General features: G+C 38.1%; 1 protein-coding gene and 1 pseudogene across 1 annotated transcript in view; one reads left to right on the top strand and one right to left on the bottom strand.

Annotated features, from left to right (window-relative positions):
* The window catches only part of WDFY3 (WD repeat and FYVE domain containing 3), a 219,804-nt gene that overhangs the window by 21,549 nt on the left and 177,498 nt on the right, over positions 1–20,757 (top strand). The window contains exon 2 of the mRNA XM_045536707.1: positions 8,753–8,846. The gene's annotated coding sequence lies outside the window, so the exon portion shown is untranslated. The remainder of the gene's footprint in view (positions 1–8,752; positions 8,847–20,757) is intronic.
* On the bottom strand, positions 16,859–17,330 carry LOC123627247 (annotated as a pseudogene).

The raw sequence follows: 20,757 nt of genomic DNA, 5'->3' as shown, positions 1-20,757 counted from the left end.
TAGATACCTTGGTTATATTGTCTCCTAATCCATGAACACAGAATATCCCTCCATTTACTTCAGTCATCTTTGATTTATCTCATCATTGTTCTCTAGTTTTCAAAGTACAGATCTTGCACATAGTTAGATTTATCCCTAAGCATTTCATGTTTTTGGGGTGCTATCTTAAATGGTACTTCATATATGTAACATAACTTCCAGTTGTTTCATTGTTGATACATAGAAGCACAGTTGATTTTTGTATATTGAACTTTGTATACTGCAGTCTTGGTGAATTCTCTGACTCAAGGAGGTTTTCTTTGATAGATTCTTTGGGGTTTTCTGTATAGACAATCATGTTGTCTAGAATAAAGACAGTTTTATTTCTTCCGTTTCATTGTATGCCTTTTATTTATTTTTCATACCTTATTGTACTGGGTAGGACTTCCAGTGTAATGTTAAAGACAGAGAAAGTCTTCAGTCTTTCACCATTAAATACGTTGTTGGCTATATCTGTTTTAACAACGCCGTTTATCAGGTTGAGTAAGTTTCATTCTAGTCCTTGTTTAGTAAGAGTTTTTATCATTAAATGGATGTTTAATTTTTTCAGGTGCTTTTACAAATATCTATTGAGAATATATGGTTTTTCTTCTTTATTCTGTTGATGCGGTGAATTATATTGATTAATTTTTGAATGTTAAACCAGCCTTGCATGTCCAGGAGAAATGCACTTGATTGTGATGTAATACCCCTTTTACATACTGCCAGATTTGGTTTGCTAATATTTTGTTAAAAGTTTTTGCATCTATGTTCAGAAAGAATATTAGATTTGTAGTCTTCTCTTCATCTCTTTGTCTGGTTTTGATATCAGGATATTGCTGGTTTTATAAAATGCTTTGGGAAGAGCTTCCTCCAATCTGGATTGAACTAGTTAGTGTAAACAAGCATGTATAGTATGCTATCTTTTGTGCAAGATAAAAGGGAAAATAAAACATACTTATCTGCTTGATTTTACAAAAAGAAGGGGTGGTGGGAGGTAATGAGGCCAAAGGTTTATGGGAGGTAGTGACACATCAGAGTATACCTTTTTATATAGTTTTGACTTCAAAGCATATGTTTTTCTATCTTCAAAGTAAGGATGGGGATGGAAGGAAATCCTAATTCACCAAAACAAAGGAACCTGATTGTATTTTAAGTTAGCACTATGCCTACATTGAAGGAGACAAAGAGTGAATCTGAGTAATTTATTAACATAGTATTTGACTCTCTATCCTCAGGTTGGGTAGGGGTGAGAGCGAGGGGTTGCAGGCAAATCTTGAACTCTGTTAGGTTTGTTTTTTGTAGTGATAGGGACAGAACACTTCTGGGACTGTTTAGGTGTATTGGAGATTGAGTCAGTGTTTTGAGGTTGTTGGAGTGAGGATTCTCCCTGAGAAAGGAGGAACATACAAATGGGGGAAGGCAACAATAAATCCTGTGGGGGATGAATTGGAATTGCGGTAACGGTGTCAATTCATCAGTTTATGTATTTTGTGTATGAGTGTGTATGTGTACATATATTTGTACGTATATGTGTGTGTATGTGCATATACTTCCTAACTCTGTCCAACAGAAGGCCAAGAGGAAAAGGGCCCACCTAACTCCCAAATCTTACTCTCTAATATCACTCCCAGCTCAAAGGAGCCAGAGCTCCCCAGAGGAAGAACTGATGGCAGGCTAGGGCAGGCTACATCCCAGGTGAGCCTGCATCATTTTTTTAATGCTAGAAAATAGGAAAATGTTTTTTAAATAATGGAAACGTGTCACAAGAAGACTTGGTATTTCCGTTAGCCAAATCTGTGACAGTTTACTCATCAAATAAGTATAATAAGTTATACACCATTAATAATAGGCATTAATCTGTAATGATAATAAACTGGTAAATATGTGACTAAATAGAGGGGGAGGGTGGACTCTTGCTTACAGAAGAATCCTGAGTTGTGGAGTTGGAAAATCATCATTTTGTAGCCAGCATGGTAAAGATTAGGTAGGGCGGGACTCATAGCAAAATTGAGGGGGGGAGGAGTGTTGCTGAGGAGCGGGACATTTCCTTGGTCTTAATGTGTCTCCCCACAGACTATATTCCTTGCAAGGGATAAAATAGTGGTTAGACCTTGGTGAGTTCCAGCAACAGCATGGGGCAGATGGTCACCATGTGACTGCAGATGTGACACCCTAAGGGAATACACATCGAAGCAAAGGAGCAAAGGGCTGTGATGAATGTAGTTTATTCTCATTTGCCTTAGAAAAAACAGTGTGAGTGTGGGTGTTTGTAAGAATGGCATGAAAGTGTGAGAGAGCGCATGAACACAAATGATAAAGCAGAGGAGGTGACATTAGTAATAGGTGACTCTGGGTGTGAGTGATGTTTGTATTCTTACATTTGTAACTTTTCTATAAGTCTGAAATTATTTTCAAACAAAATATCTAAAACGTTTAAAATAATCTATCCTTTATTTTTAGACTTTCCTCATTTGTAAAGAGCTTAGTTTTTCTGTCTGGAACCAGTTTGGAATGAACATTTTTATAATACTTTCCGGTGTGTTGGTGTTGTGCTCTGCAAGCCAGGCATTGTTGAGTATGAGAGCAGTGAGCATAAAATAAACGAGTCATTCTGTGGATGGCCAGAGTCTAAAAGTCTAATTTTGGCTGAACTATTCACTATATTGATACTTTAAATTTATGGAAGTATCAGCTACAATGTCTGCTGAAGTCTTTGGGGTTATCATTGCTATTTATCTTTTGGAGAAATTTTTAGAATGATTATTTTGCATCAAAAATCTAGTTGCTGTTTCCCAATTATTTAGATTATCTTGTTTTGTAAACTGAGAAAGACTCCTGTTTTTAGCACTAAGAGAGTAGCTATTCATGTGTTTATTTAAAAAGTGTATTTTGAATGTCTGCTATGTGCCAGATCCTTTTCTAGGCATTGAAGGTAAAGCACCAAACAAAACAAAGCCCTTGCCCTGATGGATTTTACATTTTCATGGGAGGACATAGATAAACAGAAATAGAAGTAAAATAAATGAATGTAAGTTGGTTACATTGGAGAAAAATCAGGGAAAGGGATTAGGGAGTGCTGGGGGTAGACTTGTTACAGTTTTTTTTTTTTTTTTTTGAGACAGAGTCTCACTCTGTTGCCCGGGCTAGAGTGCCGTGGCGTCAGCCTAGCTCACAGCAACCTCAAACTCCTGGGCTTAAGCGATCCTCCTGCCTCAGCCTCCCGAGTAGCTGGGACTACAGGCATGCGCCACCATGCCCGGCTAATTTTTTCTATATATATTTTTAGTTGTCCAGATAATTTTTATTTCTATTTTTAGTAGAGATGGGGTCTCCCTCAGGCTGGTCTCGAACTCCTGACCTCGAGCGATCCACCCGCCTCGGCCTCCCAGAGGGTTAGGATTATAGGCATGAGCCACTGCGCCTGGCCTATTGTTGCAGTTTTAAATAGAATTTTAAATAGGACAGATAGAAAACACTTAGTTTCAGTTGTCTATGGGACATTTGAGGAAAGGTCGGAAGATGGGAGGGGACGAGGCCCGTAGAGATAAAGCAGTACCCACTTATCCGCAGTTTCACTTGTCACAGTTTGAGTTACCCGCGATGAACCGCAGTTTGCAAATAGTAAATAAAAAATTCCAGAAATAAACAATTCATAAATTTTAAATTGTGTGCTGTTCTGACTAGCATGTGATGAAATCTTAAACCATTCCCACCTGGGATGTGGACCGTCTTTTTGTCCAGTGTGTCGGGGATGCATAAGCTGCCTCCCATTAGTCACTCAGCAGCCTGCTCCGTCATCAATCCACTGTGGGTATCTCAGTGCTTGTATGCAAGTAACCCTTATTTTACCTAATAAGGGCCCCATAGCACAAGAATGCTGGGTCTAATTTATAAATTAAACTTCATCATAGGTATATTATACAAACATACGATAAAAACCATAGGAAAAAACATAGTCTCTATAGGGTTTAGTGGTTTCAGGCATCCACTGGGGGGCTTGGGAAGTGTCCCTCTGCAGATAAGGAGGGGAGGACTATTATAATCATCTCTTGGAAAAGCAGGTAGGCAGAGAGAATAGCAAGTGTAAAGGCCCTGGCCAGGATGTGCCTGGCCTGTGAAAAGAATAGCAAGGAGGTCAGTAGGAAATTAGGTCAGAGGTAACAGGGGCCAAAATGTGTAGGTTCTTTTGTGACATTTAAAAAAAAAATTGGCTTTTACTCTGAGTGAGATGGGAAACCCTTGGGAGATTTTGGGAGCAGATGTTACATTATATGACTTACGTCAGGGTGTCTGGATCATCCTGGCTGCTTTGATGAGAAGGGACTGAAAATACGGCAGGGGGAGGCCAGTTCCGAAACTAGGGCAGAAATCCAAGTGAGAGATGGTACAGACTTTGGCCAGAATAGTTACTGTGTGAGTGGTGAGGAGTGGTCAGATTCTGGATGTATTTTGTAGACAGAGTCAATTACACACTTGCTGATCGGTTGGCGATAAAGGATAAGAAGTTGAACTTGAGAAGTCAAGGAGAAGAGGAGGAATCAGCGAAGGAGGCTGAGAGGGAGTGGCCAACGTGATAGGATGGAATGCACAGAGCTCTTTGTTTCGGAAGCCAGATAAAGAACGTGTATTAGTGTGTGGTTAGTCTTGGCAGATGCTGGAGTATATTTAATTTGAACGGAAGTATGCTTGCAGACAGAGAGTACATGGTATTGATGTTTTACCAAACAGGGAACCAAAGAAATTGGCCATCATTTAGAGGGGTGTGTGGGGTCCAAAGCTTTTTGTTGTTGTTTGTTTTCTACTGATTGGAGATGTAATCTGCCAATAGTTTTGGTTTATTGGGAGGAGGAAATTGATGGTGTAGGAGAGAGCAGTGGGGCTTAGTAGAGTAACATCCTTGAATAGGAGTAGGGTTGTAACGTCTAGTAGCCAAGTGCAGGGGTCGGGCATAGATTCAGGTAGGCAGACAAATGTCTTGAGAGATTCTGGAAGTTCTCTTCTGACTGCTAGTTTAGGAATCAAAGTCAGCGTGTTTAGCGTGTTCAGGTTTTGTGTGGCTTTTGATTTCTTTTTCCCAGTGTGATGCTTTTCGTCCAGTGATCTGGCAGGAGTCCTAGGAAGCCATAAGAGAGCTATAGAACTGCCTGTTTAAATTTTTTTTTAGAAAATTAGCTTTTTGCGCTGGTTCACACCTGTAATCTCGGCACTTTGGGAGGCTAAGGCGGGAGGATCATGTAAGCCCAGGAGTTCTAGACCAGCTTGGGCAACATAGCAAGAAGCCATCTCTAAAAAAAATTTTTTTTAAATTAGCCGGGCGTAATGGTGTGCACCTGTAGCTATTCGGGAGGCTGAGGAGGGAGGATCACTTGAGCCCAAGAGTTAGAGGTTGCAGTGAGCTATGCTTGCACCACTGCACTCCAACTTGGGTGACGGAGCGAGACCCTGTATCTTGAAAAAAAAAAAAAAGAAAAAGAAAATTATCATTTTGTTATTATTTAGTTTACTGTGTACTTTTTATAAACTTGAGAAGAGGCAGACACCCCACATTTTTCTGTGCTATCTGGGAAAAAAAATGTACTCATTGGTTTTTAAGCCAAAAAGTATGATTGGTTCAAAGGCCCTTAGAATTTACCCAACATAATTCCCATGTTAACTACAAGAAAATCAACTCAAAGACATTGCTAGGCCAGGGTGGTCTAGCTAATCATCTAGTCTAGAATCCAGGTCTCTGTGGCATTCTAATTTATATAATTTAGTTTTGAAATTCAGTTTTCTTACATATATGCATATACATTTAAACTTAACCCTCTGACAATGTAACTGACTTATTCTAAATTGTAGGCAAGCAAGGTATGAAATAAAAATATATAAAATGTCAGGGTAAAAATGAGAACTCAAAATTGTGGTCTAAATCATGAAGTGTATAAAACTTGATATGTGAAAATTATATTGCATATTGCAATTAGAATGTACTGAAATAATTTCATAACATTTTCTCTTGGTTAAATTTATTAATATATTAAAATGAAAGATTGTAAAGCTGGATCCATTATATAATATTTTACATTTCTGATACTTTAACATATCTACTGATTGCTTTGATATTCAAAAATGGGTTGAGAAAAACATGAGTACTCTAGCTTGCCGTTTCAAGTTGTTTAGCCTCCTGCTGTATTTGCTTCTGCTTCTTTATCTCAACATTTGCCTGTACCTAAGAATTAAAAACTCATAAAACCAAATAATCAGCATCTAAAATACACATAAAATTTCTGTGAAACAGTATGAAAAGAGCAAACAACTCAGGAGGAAAATGGGCAAAAGATATGAATAGGCATTTCATAAAAGAAGAAACATGAGTTAGCCAGTATATATGAAAACATGCTCAGCATCGTTAATTAACAAAAAATTCAAACTAAGACCACAATTAGATGCCATTTTATACCCCACATTAAGAAGCTGGCATTGCGAAATGTCGGAGAGTATGTGCGTGTGGCAGTTCTACCACTGCCTGTTATAAACTGCTGAGCACACTTTGGGGAAAATAAAAGTTAGCATCATCACGAAAAATTGAACATATGATTACTCCCCAGTTCCTAGGCGTATACTTAAGAGAAACTTTGACACATGTGGAATAGGAGACATGTATTAGAACTTTCATAACAAATGTTCATAATAGCAAAAAAAAAAAAAAAAACCCTGTGGTTAAAATACAAAGCTATTGTCACAAGAGAATGGATAGTTAACTTGTGGTATATTTGCACAATACAGTATTATTCTGCAGTGAAAAATGAATGAACTGCAGCTATATACAACAACATAGATGAATCTTGGGAAGATAATATTGAATGAAAAAATCAAATCTAAGAAGACAGGAGCTGTTTAATACCATTTTTATAGACTTCAGATGTAAGCAAAATGGAACACTGCATTGTTGAGGGATATGTATTATACATACTGATTCTATTTTTTAAAAAGCAAAATAATGATGAGCACAAAATACAGGATTGCAGTTACAGGAAGTGGAGGGGATGGGAAAGGTGGGGTGTGGAATAGAGGAGGAGCAAATCAGCAGAACTGTACCAATAGCTTCCATTCAGTTTCTTGAGTTGGGTGACAGGTATCTGGATGTTCATTATGTTATTTTGCTTTGAATTTAAGACATGTTACAAGTAATTGTTGTATGTAGCGATTAATATATTAAAAGATAATGAAGCCATACTTCAAAGTCACAATTTAGGAGACATGTCATCACTCCTGCCTACTGCCACCCGAATTCCTAATAGCACTTAGTCTTTTACTAGCGGTATCTTGTTTTAAAGCTTCTATCTCATTAAGCTTGTTTGTGTCTGCCATCTGACAAGTCACTCAGGAAAAACTAGCTGGATCAGTGATTTGAGGACATAATAAAGGATTTTTTCCTAGAAACCACCTAAGAGGTAGACTTTTAAAGAATACCTTTCCTTCCACTTCTAGCTGGCTTCCTATAAAATAAGAATCAGCCAAGAAATGAGATAGCAATACTAGGTTATTGTTGGATAGTCTCTTGAATAATTACCTATATATTTGAAGGCAGTATTACTAATTTTGTTTGAGCTATTATAATAGGATCAAAGGGACGAACAAAAAAGTTGTATGACAAAAACAAACATCTGACCAGAAAAGCAGAATGTTGCTAAAGGTGAAGCTATTCTTAGGCATAACATTTGGGAGTTAGAAGGCCCCTGGGAATTCAGTCCAAGCATCTCATTTTTGAATAAAGGAGCTTGGGGACCAAAGACGTAATTGACTAAACCATAGAACTTGTTGAGAACGGAGTTAACAAGAAGGATCGGAAACTAGATGTCATGGTTCATATACTAGTGATTTCATATTAAAATATTGAATGGTAAATAAAATAAAAAACATTTAAATATCGTATATGAGGCACACTAAGTAACTCAAGCCTGGAATGTGACCTTTGAGTGAGGCAGCAGTTTTCTAAAATTTTGATTTATAACAAATCAGTTTAGCTCTATACCACATTTATCTGCAGACGCTTAGCAAATACATCTAGGGAAATAACATGAGTTTTTGTTTCCTCCAAAAAAGAGACAGTGTGGTCTGTGATGTATAAATGAATATTGGACTGGACGTGGGAAGAACTGGATTCTGAACCTTACTCTGCCACTACATAACTGTGTTGTCCTTGGTTCATTGCACAACTTCTCCAGGTCTCAGTTTCTTCACCAGTAAAATGAAGAAGCTGAATGAGATCGTCTGTAGAAAGCAGCTTTACATGACCATATTTTTCATGCTTTTTTTTTTTTTTTTTTTGAAATTGGGTCCCGCTTTTTCACCTAGGCCGGAGTGCAGTGGCACGGTCATAGCTCACTGCAACCTAGAACTCCTGGGCTTAGGTGATACTTGCCACTGTGCCCAGCTAATTTATTTTATTTGTATAGATGAGGTCTCCCTTTGTTGCCCAAGCTGGTCTTGAACTGCTGGCTTCAAGCCGTCTTCCTGCCTCGGTCTCCCAAAGTGCTGGGATTACAGGCATGAGCCACCTTGCTTGGCCTTCGTGGATTTTTAATAGCAAATTTTATCTATCTTAAATAAAGTACTATGTGTCCCATTATTAAATAAGTAAGGCAACAAGTGAGATAAAATCAGTAGAAAATGAATGACTCGTGATGCTGAGACAGTTTATATTCTGAACATAAACTGAGTTTTCTTTTTCTCTCCTTCATCGCAGGTATAATACTTCTGCACGTCTGCTTCAGGAAGAAAGTGCCTGCCGTTTCTATTGTTTTTACGCAGGTTCATGCCAGCCCAGAAGAAAGAATCAGGTCAGTTTCAGGATTGCTTTATCTGTTGAAAAAGGAGCCGGGAACAGAATCACAGTTGTCTTTCCTGCATCTCTGCTAATAGCAGGACCACCAAACTGTGATTCAAAAGAGCTGGGTTTCATCCTTTACTACTGATGGTGGGTAAACGTGGGCAAGCCTTCTTCCCTTGTTGGCTTTCAGTTTTCTGCACCAGGAATGAGGTTCATTGCACTAAATTGTCTTCAGTTTCAATTCTGGCTTTAAATTATTACTGCTTTTATCTTAGGTACCTATAGAGGATAAAATCATATTTGTACAGCATCATTTCCTCTTTTTTTTCCTAGAAAAATCTAGCATTTTTAAAGCACAGGATTTGGAACACTTTTATATTGTGGTTACTTTGACTAGTTTGAGCGATAAACTATGTTGTGAGCCACTTGAGAGTACTGTGGCCAGCCAGTTGCCTTAGTTTTAGTGTTTCATTTTACTTTGTTGTTACTGAAAAGTTTATTTTTTACATGAAGTTAGAAATTTTTCAATAATGTTCTTCAGCTTTAGAGAGGATGCCTTTTTGCCCATGTTCTCTGTTGATTTCGAGTGACTGAATTCAAATTACTTTAACTGAAAAGCAGTGATCAGACTTCGGGGAGTGTCCCAGGAGAGACAGCACGGGACCCGAGGACAGGAACGCAGCCGGACTGCACAATGAGAACCCGGGACCCAGACACAATCGGGTTTCCTGCCGGCTCACAGCAGAGCGCCTCTCCTCTGCACGCCAGTCTCATTCTTCCCTGTCTCTCTGGAAACTGGCTATCATCACGTTTCCATTCTTTGTGATGGGAACCCTGGTTGCCACTGCCTCCCAAGCTTTCTATCTTACACCCCAGACTCCCGAGGAAAGGCTAATTCTTACGTATCCTACCCTGGAGTTCCCAGCACAGACTCTGATTCTTAAATCAGATGTCCCTGGACAAGTTGTAGCTTAGGGCACGGTAATTTTAAAACTTCACATCGGCTTTCTTTGTTTCGAAGGCTGTTCTCTGAAATGGATCTGACTTATTCCTACTAAAATGCAGATAGATAATGACAGTGTAACAGTATTCTTTCCGGTTGTACAGTAGTGGCCCCCCCTTGTCCTAGGGAGATAGGTTTCGTGACCCCCAGTGGATGCCTGGACCCCACATAGCGTTGAACCCTATATATATGGTTTTTTCTCTGTACATACATACCTATGGTAGAGTTTAATTTATAAATTAGGTATAGCAGGAGATTAATGACAATAATAATAAAATAGAGCAATTATAACAATACACTGTAATGAAAGTTATGTAGTCTTTCTCTTTCTCTCTCAATTCTTACAGTACTACACCGCAGGTAACTGAAACCGTGGAACTGTGGACAAGGGGAATTACTGTATTTGCGTTTTACTTGGGATCAAAGGTTAAGCTAAAGCTCTATTTCCCAAACTGTGTACAAATGAAATCCTAAGTTCCCATATATAAAAAAGAATAATATAAGTGCAAGAAAAGTATTAGAATTTGAAGGGGGCAGGGTTTTAGGGTTCAAGGAGTGGAAAAAAATAAGAACCCATGTTGGTGTGGTTAGAGGAAGAGGGCAGATAGATAAATAAATGTATATTTCTAAGGTAGCAGTATTACAAAAAATGGATAAAGCAAGCAAAAGGAAAGCTTTGTTATTCGACTTTTTGAGAAAAAAGATATGAACGTAGGCGACAGTACCACCATCAGGTTTAGTCCCCGCTCAGCTACCAGCTGTGGTGTCGGGTAAATTCCCTCTTCTCTGTGCATCTCCATTTATTTGAATCCTGGCAGGGCCACTTTTACCACCTGAAGTCACCAACTTCTGGACATCAGTTTCCTCATCTTACAAAGGGAGTTGATGACAGTGGCAGCTCATGGGGTTGTTATGAAGAATTAATGTACATTAAGTGTTCAAAATAGTTCCTGGCTCCTCCTCCTCCTCCTCCTCCTCCTCCTCCTCATCATCATCATCATCAAATTTTGAAATGAGTAGATTGTATGATTGCAGGGGTCCCAGCTCACTGAAACTCTGTGGTCCCAAGATTTTCTGCTGTGGACTAATATTATCTGGATATCTCCTTAAATCCCTCATGGAGACTAATTTTGGTATTGATAAAAATTACCTTGAATTATGTATACATTGTTACCTATTGCTGTGTACATTAGTTTGTTAGGGCTGCGGTAACAAAGTACCCCAAACTGGGTGGCTTAAACAACAGGAGTTTATTGTCTCACTGTCTGGAGGCTGGACGTCTGACCCCAAGGAGCTGCAGGGTTGGTTCCTTCTGAGGCCTGTGTGGGAAGGATTTGTTCCAGGCCTTTTTGCTGGGCTGGTAGATGCCCCTCTTTCCTATGTCCTTTCACCTCATCTTCCTCTTGTGCTGTCTTTATCCGGATTTCTAAGGACACTGGTCACACCGGATTAGGGCCCGCCCTAATGAGCTAACTTGATTACCTCTGTAAAGATCCTGTTTTCAAAGAACGTCACATTTTGAGGTCCTGGGGGTTAAGATTTCAACATGAATTTGGGTGGGGGACACAATGCACCCTATAGCACTACATAACAAATCACCACAAAACTTAGCAGCTTAAAACAACGAACATCTGTTTTTGTTGCTCAAGAATCTGGGCATTGCTTAGCTGGGTCCTAGCACAGGATCTCTGGCAAAGCTGCACTTGGCGTGTCTGCTAGGGCTGTGGTCTCATCCCGAGGTCCTGGGGGAGGAGGGTGTGTGTCCAGTGCACTTGCACGGTTACGGGCGGCATTTAGTTCTATGCTTGTTGTTGGGCCAAGGGTGTGAGCCATTTGCCAGAAGCCAAGCTCAGTTCCTTGCCATGTGAGCTTCTTCCCTAGGGCAGCTCACACCCTGGCAGCAACTTCCAGTAGAGCAAGCAGGAGAGGGTGAGCAAGGTGGAAGGCACACTGCTGTGGTGATGCAATCTCAAAAGTGGCACATCTCTTCATTGTTTCCATATTCTGTTGATTAGGAGTCAGTGACTAGGTCCAGCCCACACTCAGGGAGCGGGATTACACGAGGACATGGATACCAGGAGGTGGGATCATTAGGAGCCATCTTTGAAGCTATCTGCTACAACATATAAGAATGGAGAGAGAAGAAAATACGCTAAGTGGGAAAATACAGAAAGTATTTAATATTATTCAGAAAGCTTAGTCTTAAACTTTAAACAGAGGTTCATCACCCCTGTGCGGTACAGCTTTATAAACAGAAAGTACTCCACCCGTACAAAAAGAGAAATGTAACTTTTATCTTTATTTCCTTTTTTTAAAACTACAATACAGCAAAGGAGAGTATATTCCGTTTTTTTTAAAAAATCAAAATCAGTTATTTTTTGGTCTTATGTAGAATTCTTCAAGTGGTACGTGACTTTTCACTTAGCTAAGTTATTAAAATGATATTTCACATAAAATATACAGAAGTGTAACCTGATTTCCCTTAAAAAAAAAAACAGCAAGAGGTCTTTGGTTATTAGGATTATTTTAATTTTAGGCTGGGCGTGGTGGCTCACATCTGTAATCATAGCACTCTGGGAGGCAAGGTGGGAGGATCGCTTGAGGTCAGGAGTTAAAGACCAGCCTGAGTAAGAGCAAGACCCATCTCTACTAAAAATAGAAAAATTGGCCAGGTATGGTGGCACGTACCTGCTAGTTGGGACGCTAAGGCAGGAGGGTCTCTTGAGCACAGGCGTCTGAGGTTGCTGTGAGCTATGATTACGCCACTGCACCCTAGCTGGGATGACAGTGAGACTCTGTCTCCCTCCCCCTGCCCCCAAAAAGATTAATTTAATCAACTTTTTTGTGATCACTTTCTACAGCTAAGGTATTATTATTAGGAGTTAGCCATTTGTGTGAGAGTATTTAATACTCCAAACTGGCTAAGGATGCTGGCCAATTACAGTTACTTTTACAGAATGTAGTGAGATAATCACATATGCTGTATTTACCAGCTGGTAGTTGTAACCATTTACACTGATAGAAAAATACTTGATGTTTTCCTCAGGGTTTTCCAGAGACACAGAACTGATAGGGTGTATATTGAGAGAGCTACATCTGAGAAGGGATTTGTCAGGAGCATTGGCTTGCTTGACTGTGGAGGCTGAGAAGTCCCAGTACAGTCTGTCTGGAAGCTGGAGAACCAGGGAAGCCAATAGCAAGACTCAGTTCCAGTCCGAAGCCCTTAGAACCAAGGACGCCAATAGCATAACTCTCAGTCCAAGGCCTGCGACCCAGGAGTCTAAGGTAGAGGGAGGGGAGGGCAGGGGACGGGTTGCTGTGAGTCCCAGAGTCACCTGGAGTTCTCATATTCAGGGACAGGAGAAGAAGGGCATCCTGTCTCAGGACAAGAGAGTGAATCTCCCTCCCTCTGCCTTGTTTGTTCCACCCAGGACCCCAGCTGCTTGGATGGGGCCTCTCCACATCGAGAGTGGATGTTCCCCACTCAATCCACCTACTCACGTGTCTCCTTCAGAAACGTCCTTACCTTCACAGACACACCTGGGGCAGCCCAATCATTCTGATCAGATGCCAAACCACCTGGGCTTCCCTTTCAGCAAAGGACGAATGGGCTCAGGGTTTCCCAAAGCATTGAGAGTGATCACTGTTTGACCAGCTATCTGGGTATCCCTTAATCCAGTCACATGATCACTCAGAGTCAACCACCGCTCACACTTGCAAACTGTTTTTATGTGGGTTCTTTTTGCAATCCTTGTTATGGAAGGCGGCATAGATGTATTTCTGGAAGTGAGATTTGATCTAGTTGGCATTATCTGTATGAGTTAATCTATAAGGAGGGGTGTGTGTGTGTAACACATGGAATAACATTTTCTTCCGTAAATTTAGTCTAAGAAAATCTCAAGTTCATTGAGAAAGATTGTTTTTAAAAACTCCGTTAGAATAGATAGAGCATATACTTCTCAAGCATATGATTAGATGATTGAATTTTACATGTAGTTTAATTGTAATTATTTGTGAATTAATATTCACACATTTTAATAGACAATGAACAAACACGCTGTTATTTGAAATGATGAGACTTATTTTTAACTCAGTAGGTTTGGAAGTTTTACTGTACAGAAAATAAATGAGCATCAATTTAATAGGATTTCCATGTGGTGAACTTTTCTACTTGTTGGCAGGATTTAGTTTAGTAGAAACAACACATTAATTTAAGACTTTATTTTGATACACGTATAGTGGATTGGAGGATGCTTTCTCATTTTTAAATAAATGATAGTTTTTTTCCTTAGGAAAAAATTGTCTTGCATTGATTATGGCAAAGAGGGTGTTAAGATACTGTTTTACCAGGATATTGAGCTGAGAGTTTTGTTTGTAATATGCTGCCTTTTTGTTATGAAAACTCCTGGAACTGGGTAGATTTATGACTTGATTTTAGGCTTTAGACTCTATGAGGAAAAGGAAAATGTTTTATGGCTTCAAAAAATGTCACCCAGAAATGAAAGTATGTGTAGAATATATTCTTTCTAAAAACATATGTTGAGAGAGTTAAAAAAAAAGTTCAGGGAAGGGAACTCAAGAAAATGTAAGTGGGCAAACATATTTAATGTGATGAAGTTTAACTTGCAAAGTATAAAAAGTTTTTATAATCAGGAAAAAAAGCAAAATAAAATAAGGTTAGTAAATAGAGTTTTAGGATTTTAAAACTTAATTCAATTTTCTTTTATTTCAAGAAATGATACTCAAAATTTAGGATTTAGAAGCACTGTCATTTTAATCATAACTTTATCTCGTGTCATGAAACTTTTTTCCTTTTTCTTTCGGTTTATTGACTAGAGCCTGTGGACATGCCCACATCGTTGAATTGATTTTTAGCCTTGAGTATCCCTTAATTGCCACTTGTTTTGAGGACATATTATGCATCAGTCTTTATTAACACTATGATGAAAAATGTAAACAGTATTAAAAAGCAGAGATGAGAGTGGAAAACTGTAGTGTAATAAATGTTTTGGTTAAGGTCTCAAACTTAATCATATTTTCTGGTTGAAATTATGGTATCATTGCTTACAGCTATTTGCCCTGTAACAGATTTCCTAACCTCCTCTTATTTCTTCATCTGTAAAATGGGTTCATTAATAGTACTTTATAGAAGTATCAAAGGATTAAATGTGATATTGCTTGTAAAGGGCTTAATACTGTGCCCGGCACACAGTAAGTACAAGCTAAATCTATGTTAGCTGTCGTTTGTTGTTACAAGCATCAACCTTGGTCATTTTTACTTCTGAAGTTTTAAAGATTGGAATATAAACAAAATAATGTTTACAGCTAATGCTAATACGTGTCCTTCAGTATTTAGTTGATCGATTAAATATTTTATTAGCATTTTGACTTTAATTTTACACTTGATCTTAGCCAAAAGGTGGAGAAGTGATGTCGACTTTATTGTTGAAGAATAGAATAAAGTTTGCATAAAAGGATGTGAGTTTAGAGGCATCACTTAAATTATTGACTTGAAGGAAGAAGAAAAAGGAAATAGAGAAATAAGTATGCTCCTTTTGCTTAGGAGGTCTGAGGAAATATTTTGTAGGAACTAAATAAATTTTAAAAATTTGTAACACTAAGATATACTAAGTTTTTATTTTCTTTTTAAACTCTGTTAACGGCTAGCCACTCTCTTCTATTTTTTCTTTTGTTTTTACATAGGAGAAAATGGTAGGGAGCAGGGAATGCCTGTTTTCTTCATAGGCTTGTAAAGGTGGAGCCATTACCTGTGGTTCTGGGGGGGGGATGCCTCAGTTTTATGAAGGTCTCTATTAAAAGGCATCTCGACAGGTGTTAATCTGGTTGTGAGATGACTGTGGCCACTTAGTAGCATCCTAAGAAAGCTAAAGTCCTTCTCTCTGTGGAAAAAGGATTTATGCTAAAGTTAAGGGAAATAGGAATTTAGGAGGAAGTCTCTGTTCATGAACATTTTGCCTCTAATTTGGTCATATATCAGCTTTACCTTTGCCTAAGCACTTTTTTTGTGCTTTATAAATGAAAAGGAAGAAGGCCACTGTTCTCATTAAAAGTTTATAATTTGAAAGTGTTAGACAGTATAAATAATACAGAAGAAAGGAAATGGAAAAAAAATCTGAAATACAAACTCTCAAGTTGTTGATTATCTTTGTGTGTATTAAGGGAGGAACCTCAAAAAGCCTAGCCTATGATCGTATTCTGAAAGTAAAGATTCAGTATTTTTTGATTGAATGAAGGATTTTTGGTAAGATGTCATTGTTCTGAGTTTTAAAATGTGAGTTAAAGAATTATCTGATTTCAAAACATATAAGGAAGGAAGTACAGATTCTTTTTCTTTTTTGTTTGCTCTCTTTTAAACCTAATCTTTTTGGATTTTCTTATAAAAATTAGGATATTTTTATTCTTTTCCACTCCAAATAGCTCAAATTACTTATAATGGTCTCCCTCCCTCCCTTCCACCTTCATTTCTTCTTTTTTTCCTTCCACATAATCTTTGCCTTTTCAATTTGGTGCTCTTATATGTGGTCTAACTACATGTTTTGTAGGAAGCAAATTATATACCATGTGTTTCTGATGCAACAATTGTTATTCTCCTTAATAGTATCTCTAGCTGTTTCTTAACTATATAATTGCTTAGTCCAAAACATGTTTCAAAGTCCTGTAGGAATGAATTTTTGTAGTCATCTCTGAGCCAGTCATGGTTCAAAATTCAAACTTTTTGAGATCAGAGTTAAGATTTTTGGTTTATTTTTAAAAACCTTCACCTTTCTTTCAACATCAGTAGATAATCCTAATGCTTTGCTGTTCCTGAGTAGGCGTTTAGGAATAAAAGCTTTCTTTTGTGGTAAGGAGTTGTTGCAGGAAAGCCTTTACACAATTTTACCAGAAAGCAAGCTATCCCTCAAGAAAGAACCCTCATGGTTTATCGTTGTGGAGGGCCCTACTATAGACTTAGATAGTCTAGGAGATTAGGGTTTTTGTTTTTTAAGATACGGGTTTATCTTTTTTTTTTTTCTTTTTACATTTTTAAAAACCAAAACATTTATTGCATGACTAATTGTTGAAATTCTTAAGATGAACTGGATGTTGCAACAGCAGCCCTCTTGGGTTTAGGTGTTTTCCTTCATGGGATCCCTGCCTGAATCTGCAGCGTACAGCTTCTAGATGCCTCATCTGACCAGTCCCCGTGCTGCTTGGTCTTTTGGGCTCGGCACTCCAGTTACACTTTCTCTTGTACTTGCCAGGGTAGCCCCCCTAAAGGGGGTAGGCCTTGGAGCCATGGCAGCAGCACAGTGTGTGCATCTTGTTGTGCCTCTTTCCAAATGATGACAGTCCCTTCGTCATTTCGCTTCTGGGGCCCAGAGCAAAGAGAAAAAATGGGCTTATCTTTATCTCTATCTCTCCAAGTTTTTTGGATCATACGTTGTTATGTTTTCCATTTCCTGCACCTGCTAGAAAGGCCCTATTCAAGGAATTCAGTTTTATACTGTCATGGATATGTTTGAAATCTATCCCTTTTACTTGAATAATAGATGATGATAATTACAATAAAAATAATAATATTAATGGCAGCCAGTATTTACTGTTTCCTAGGCTGTTTTTTTTTTAAACATACTGCATCATGTATTTTCCCTAACAGTGCTATGAGATAGATTCTATTATTATTATTCTAATTTTATGCTGTTAGAAACAGGCAGGAGAAGTAACTTGCCCATGGTCACAGGATTAGGAAATGACAAGGCCAGGATTCCAATCCAGGAGTCTGGCTCTGGTGCTCCTGCCTTTAACTGCTCTGCTATTCCCCCTCTCTGATACGTGAAGGAAAACCTCATTTCTTTCTTTCTTTCTTTTTTTTTTTTTTTCTTAACCCTAAAAGGACATAAAGCATTTTTACATTTTATATTTGAATTTGTGTTTGAAGATGATAGCCTGAGATGTGCATTATATTAAACACAGTTTTCAAACATTTTATTCTATTGCTGAGAAAATACATACTAATAAAAAAGTTTGGACCAGAATGATTTGTTCTGTTTTCTCAGGTGACCCTGTATAAAGTTAACATCCTATTTTGGGGAAGAATCTATTAATTTGTAATTGAGTCTCAGGCTTTGCTGTGTCCTAATCATATTTTTTGGTATTTAATATGCTAATTTAACTCATTTGTTTCCTTTGGAAGTTCATTCTGTATGTATATAGATGTCCATATTTATCCCTTTTTTTTTTTTTTTTTGAAAGATGTTTTGAGAACATTTATCCCAGTGCCAAATATTGTAGACTCAATCAAGTACAGGAAGTACAGCCAGGCTTCTTGGGAACTGAATATTTTTAGGGGCCTGTTCTCCCTTTCTTTTTCTGTTGTTGCCTGTACTCCTTTGTTTGTTTTGTTTTGCTAAATGGTTTTCTCTGCTTTCTTATCATTGTATAGTGTCAATCGTTGAGTGTTAAGTTCAGCTGGCCTGCAGCCCCCATAGGTAATTATCTTGGTTATGACTGTCTAAATTCTAACTTGCTAGGAGAGAGAATTTATTTGTCTCACAGTGGGAAGGAGATCAACACTGCAGTCAGCTGTTGTTGGAAGAGCCCAGTTACGTGTTCGCGACAGAGTTGCCTTTTCAGTTAGCAGGGAAGGGGCAGGGAAGGGGCTCTATGCAGCAAGAAAATACGTGTCTTTTATATAGTTAGTAAAGAAAACCATTGTCCACAAAAAGCCTTTTGGAATTTTAAGTTTTGATACATTTTGAGGTTATTAATTTGAGTTAGCCCTTTGCTTTTTCTTGCCTTTGTGGATGTTGGGATTTTTTGTGACAAACCTATTTTCATAGCTCTTAGTTTATGAATCTGAAATGAGGATATTTTTTAAGTCTAATTTAGTAGTGGAAAATGATGTATGAACCTGAGTGAATGAATTTTTCAGTCGTATGTTATAACTGTATTTTAAATTTCTTGATATTTCCTTTAAAAACTTAAACTTTCTCTAAAGTGTATTCCAGCAAAAAAAAAAAAAAATGGGCGATGACTATAGTTATCTTTTTAACTTCTTTAGGTTCATTGTACTTCCCTTTCTGCGTGCTTTGCCTAAGGCCTGAGTCTCAAAATGGTTGGGACTTTTAAGAATTAAAAAAAGTCCCTACTACAGAATTCGTAGGAAAGAATAACTGTCAGATTGTGTAAGGTATATGTAAATAATTCACAAATTTTATGAAAATATAATTTTTTTGTTTATCTTTTGTCTACCTTGATAAGACATTCAGGTAGAGACTATAAAAAAACTACATGGTTTTAGGAAAGATTTATGCAGTACAACCACAATTTGTATTTTTGGTAACATGAGAGAATTATATGGTTTTATACTTGAGGTATTGGTGATATAACACGCAATTATTTATGGAAGAAAAAGAAAGTAGAGTCATAATTTTGTGTATCCTTCCAACCTGATAAGAGTGGAAACCCATTGTAAGATTTAGTATTTAGCACTTTGCAGACCAGTGGGAAGTTTTTTATTTCTGCTTTATCAAGAATACTATAGCAGAACTAGTATTCTTTTTCTGTATCAAGAATGCAAGACATCTGAAAACTAGTGGAGACTGTCCAATGTTTCCCTCACCCCACCTTTTTAATCCCAACTTTGTATTTTGAAATATTAAACAAACAGAAAAGTTTAATGAATAATAAAGTGAACATTGAACCACCTTCAACCTTGATTGAGTTACCAACATTTTGCCACATACTTTCTCATTGGGTATATGTACATTTCAGGGAGGGGGCGTGGCATTGCCGAACCATTTGAAAGTAACTTCAAACTTTAAGACAGTACACCTGTGAATACTTTAGTACGCATCTCCTAGAAATAAGGACATTCTTCTATATGACCCCTCTATTATTACCATATGTAAGAAAATAACAATAATTCCATACTGTCATTTTAAATCTAGTCCATATCTAAATTCTCCAATTGTCCCCAAAATTTCTTTTATAGATTTTTTCCAAACAACGTTGTATTTGTTTGTGTCTCTTTATCCCTTTAAAATCTTGATTAGCTTTCTCTTTCATGCTTTTTTTTTTTTTTTTGGAGACAGGGTCTCATTCTGTTTCCTGGGCTAGAGTGCAGTGGCATCATCATCACAGCTCACTGCCATCTCAAACTTCTCTGGGCTGTAGTGATCATCCTGTTTCAGCTTCCCAAGTAGCTGAGACTACAGGAACAAACCACCAGGCACAGCTAATTTCTTCTATTTTTAGTAGAGACAGGGTCTTGCTGTAGCTAAGACTGGTCTTGAACTCCTAAGTTTAAGCAATCCTCCTTCCTCTGCCTCCCAGAGTGCTAAAGTTAACAGGTTTGAGCCACCACGCCTGGCCTCTTCCTTTCTTTTTTAATGATACTGATTTTTTGAAGAGTCCAGACCAAATTTCTCATAGAAATCCACATTCTTTGTTTGTTTCTTCCTGCTGTCTGCCCAGTGAAGTTGGAAAATATTCCTGACGTGGGAGCAGGAAGCCACATGAGATATTTAAAAAAAAAAAAATTTCCCAGGGAATTGGATAGTGACTAGAAGTAGTTATTTCTTGGCTGAGGTTAAAAAATGAGAACAATTAAGAGAGGTTTCTTTCAGGTTAGTGAAGCAGCAGTTGGGAAAAGAATGGGAAAAGAGATTAAAGGGAATGCTCTGGCATTGAGGCATGGTAATAGGTGAGTTACTTAATAAAGAGGAAAGAGGGTTGGAGACTCACAGTCCTCAAAAGCTAAAGGGTTAGATGTCCTTTCTCTCTTGGCTGAATGGTGCCTTTGGGTTTTCTGCTCTGACTGTGGGAGGCAGAGTGAGCCCAGGTCAATTTAATTGCCATTGGAAAAGCAAAAGAGGATGTGTGCATTGAACCTTTTGTAAGTATGTTACGGAGTTTC

This window comes from Lemur catta, chromosome 24, assembly GCF_020740605.2.
Source record: "Lemur catta isolate mLemCat1 chromosome 24, mLemCat1.pri, whole genome shotgun sequence".
NCBI classification, from domain to species: Eukaryota; Metazoa; Chordata; class Mammalia; order Primates; family Lemuridae; genus Lemur; species Lemur catta.
This window is presented reverse-complemented; position numbering and strand designations above follow the sequence as displayed.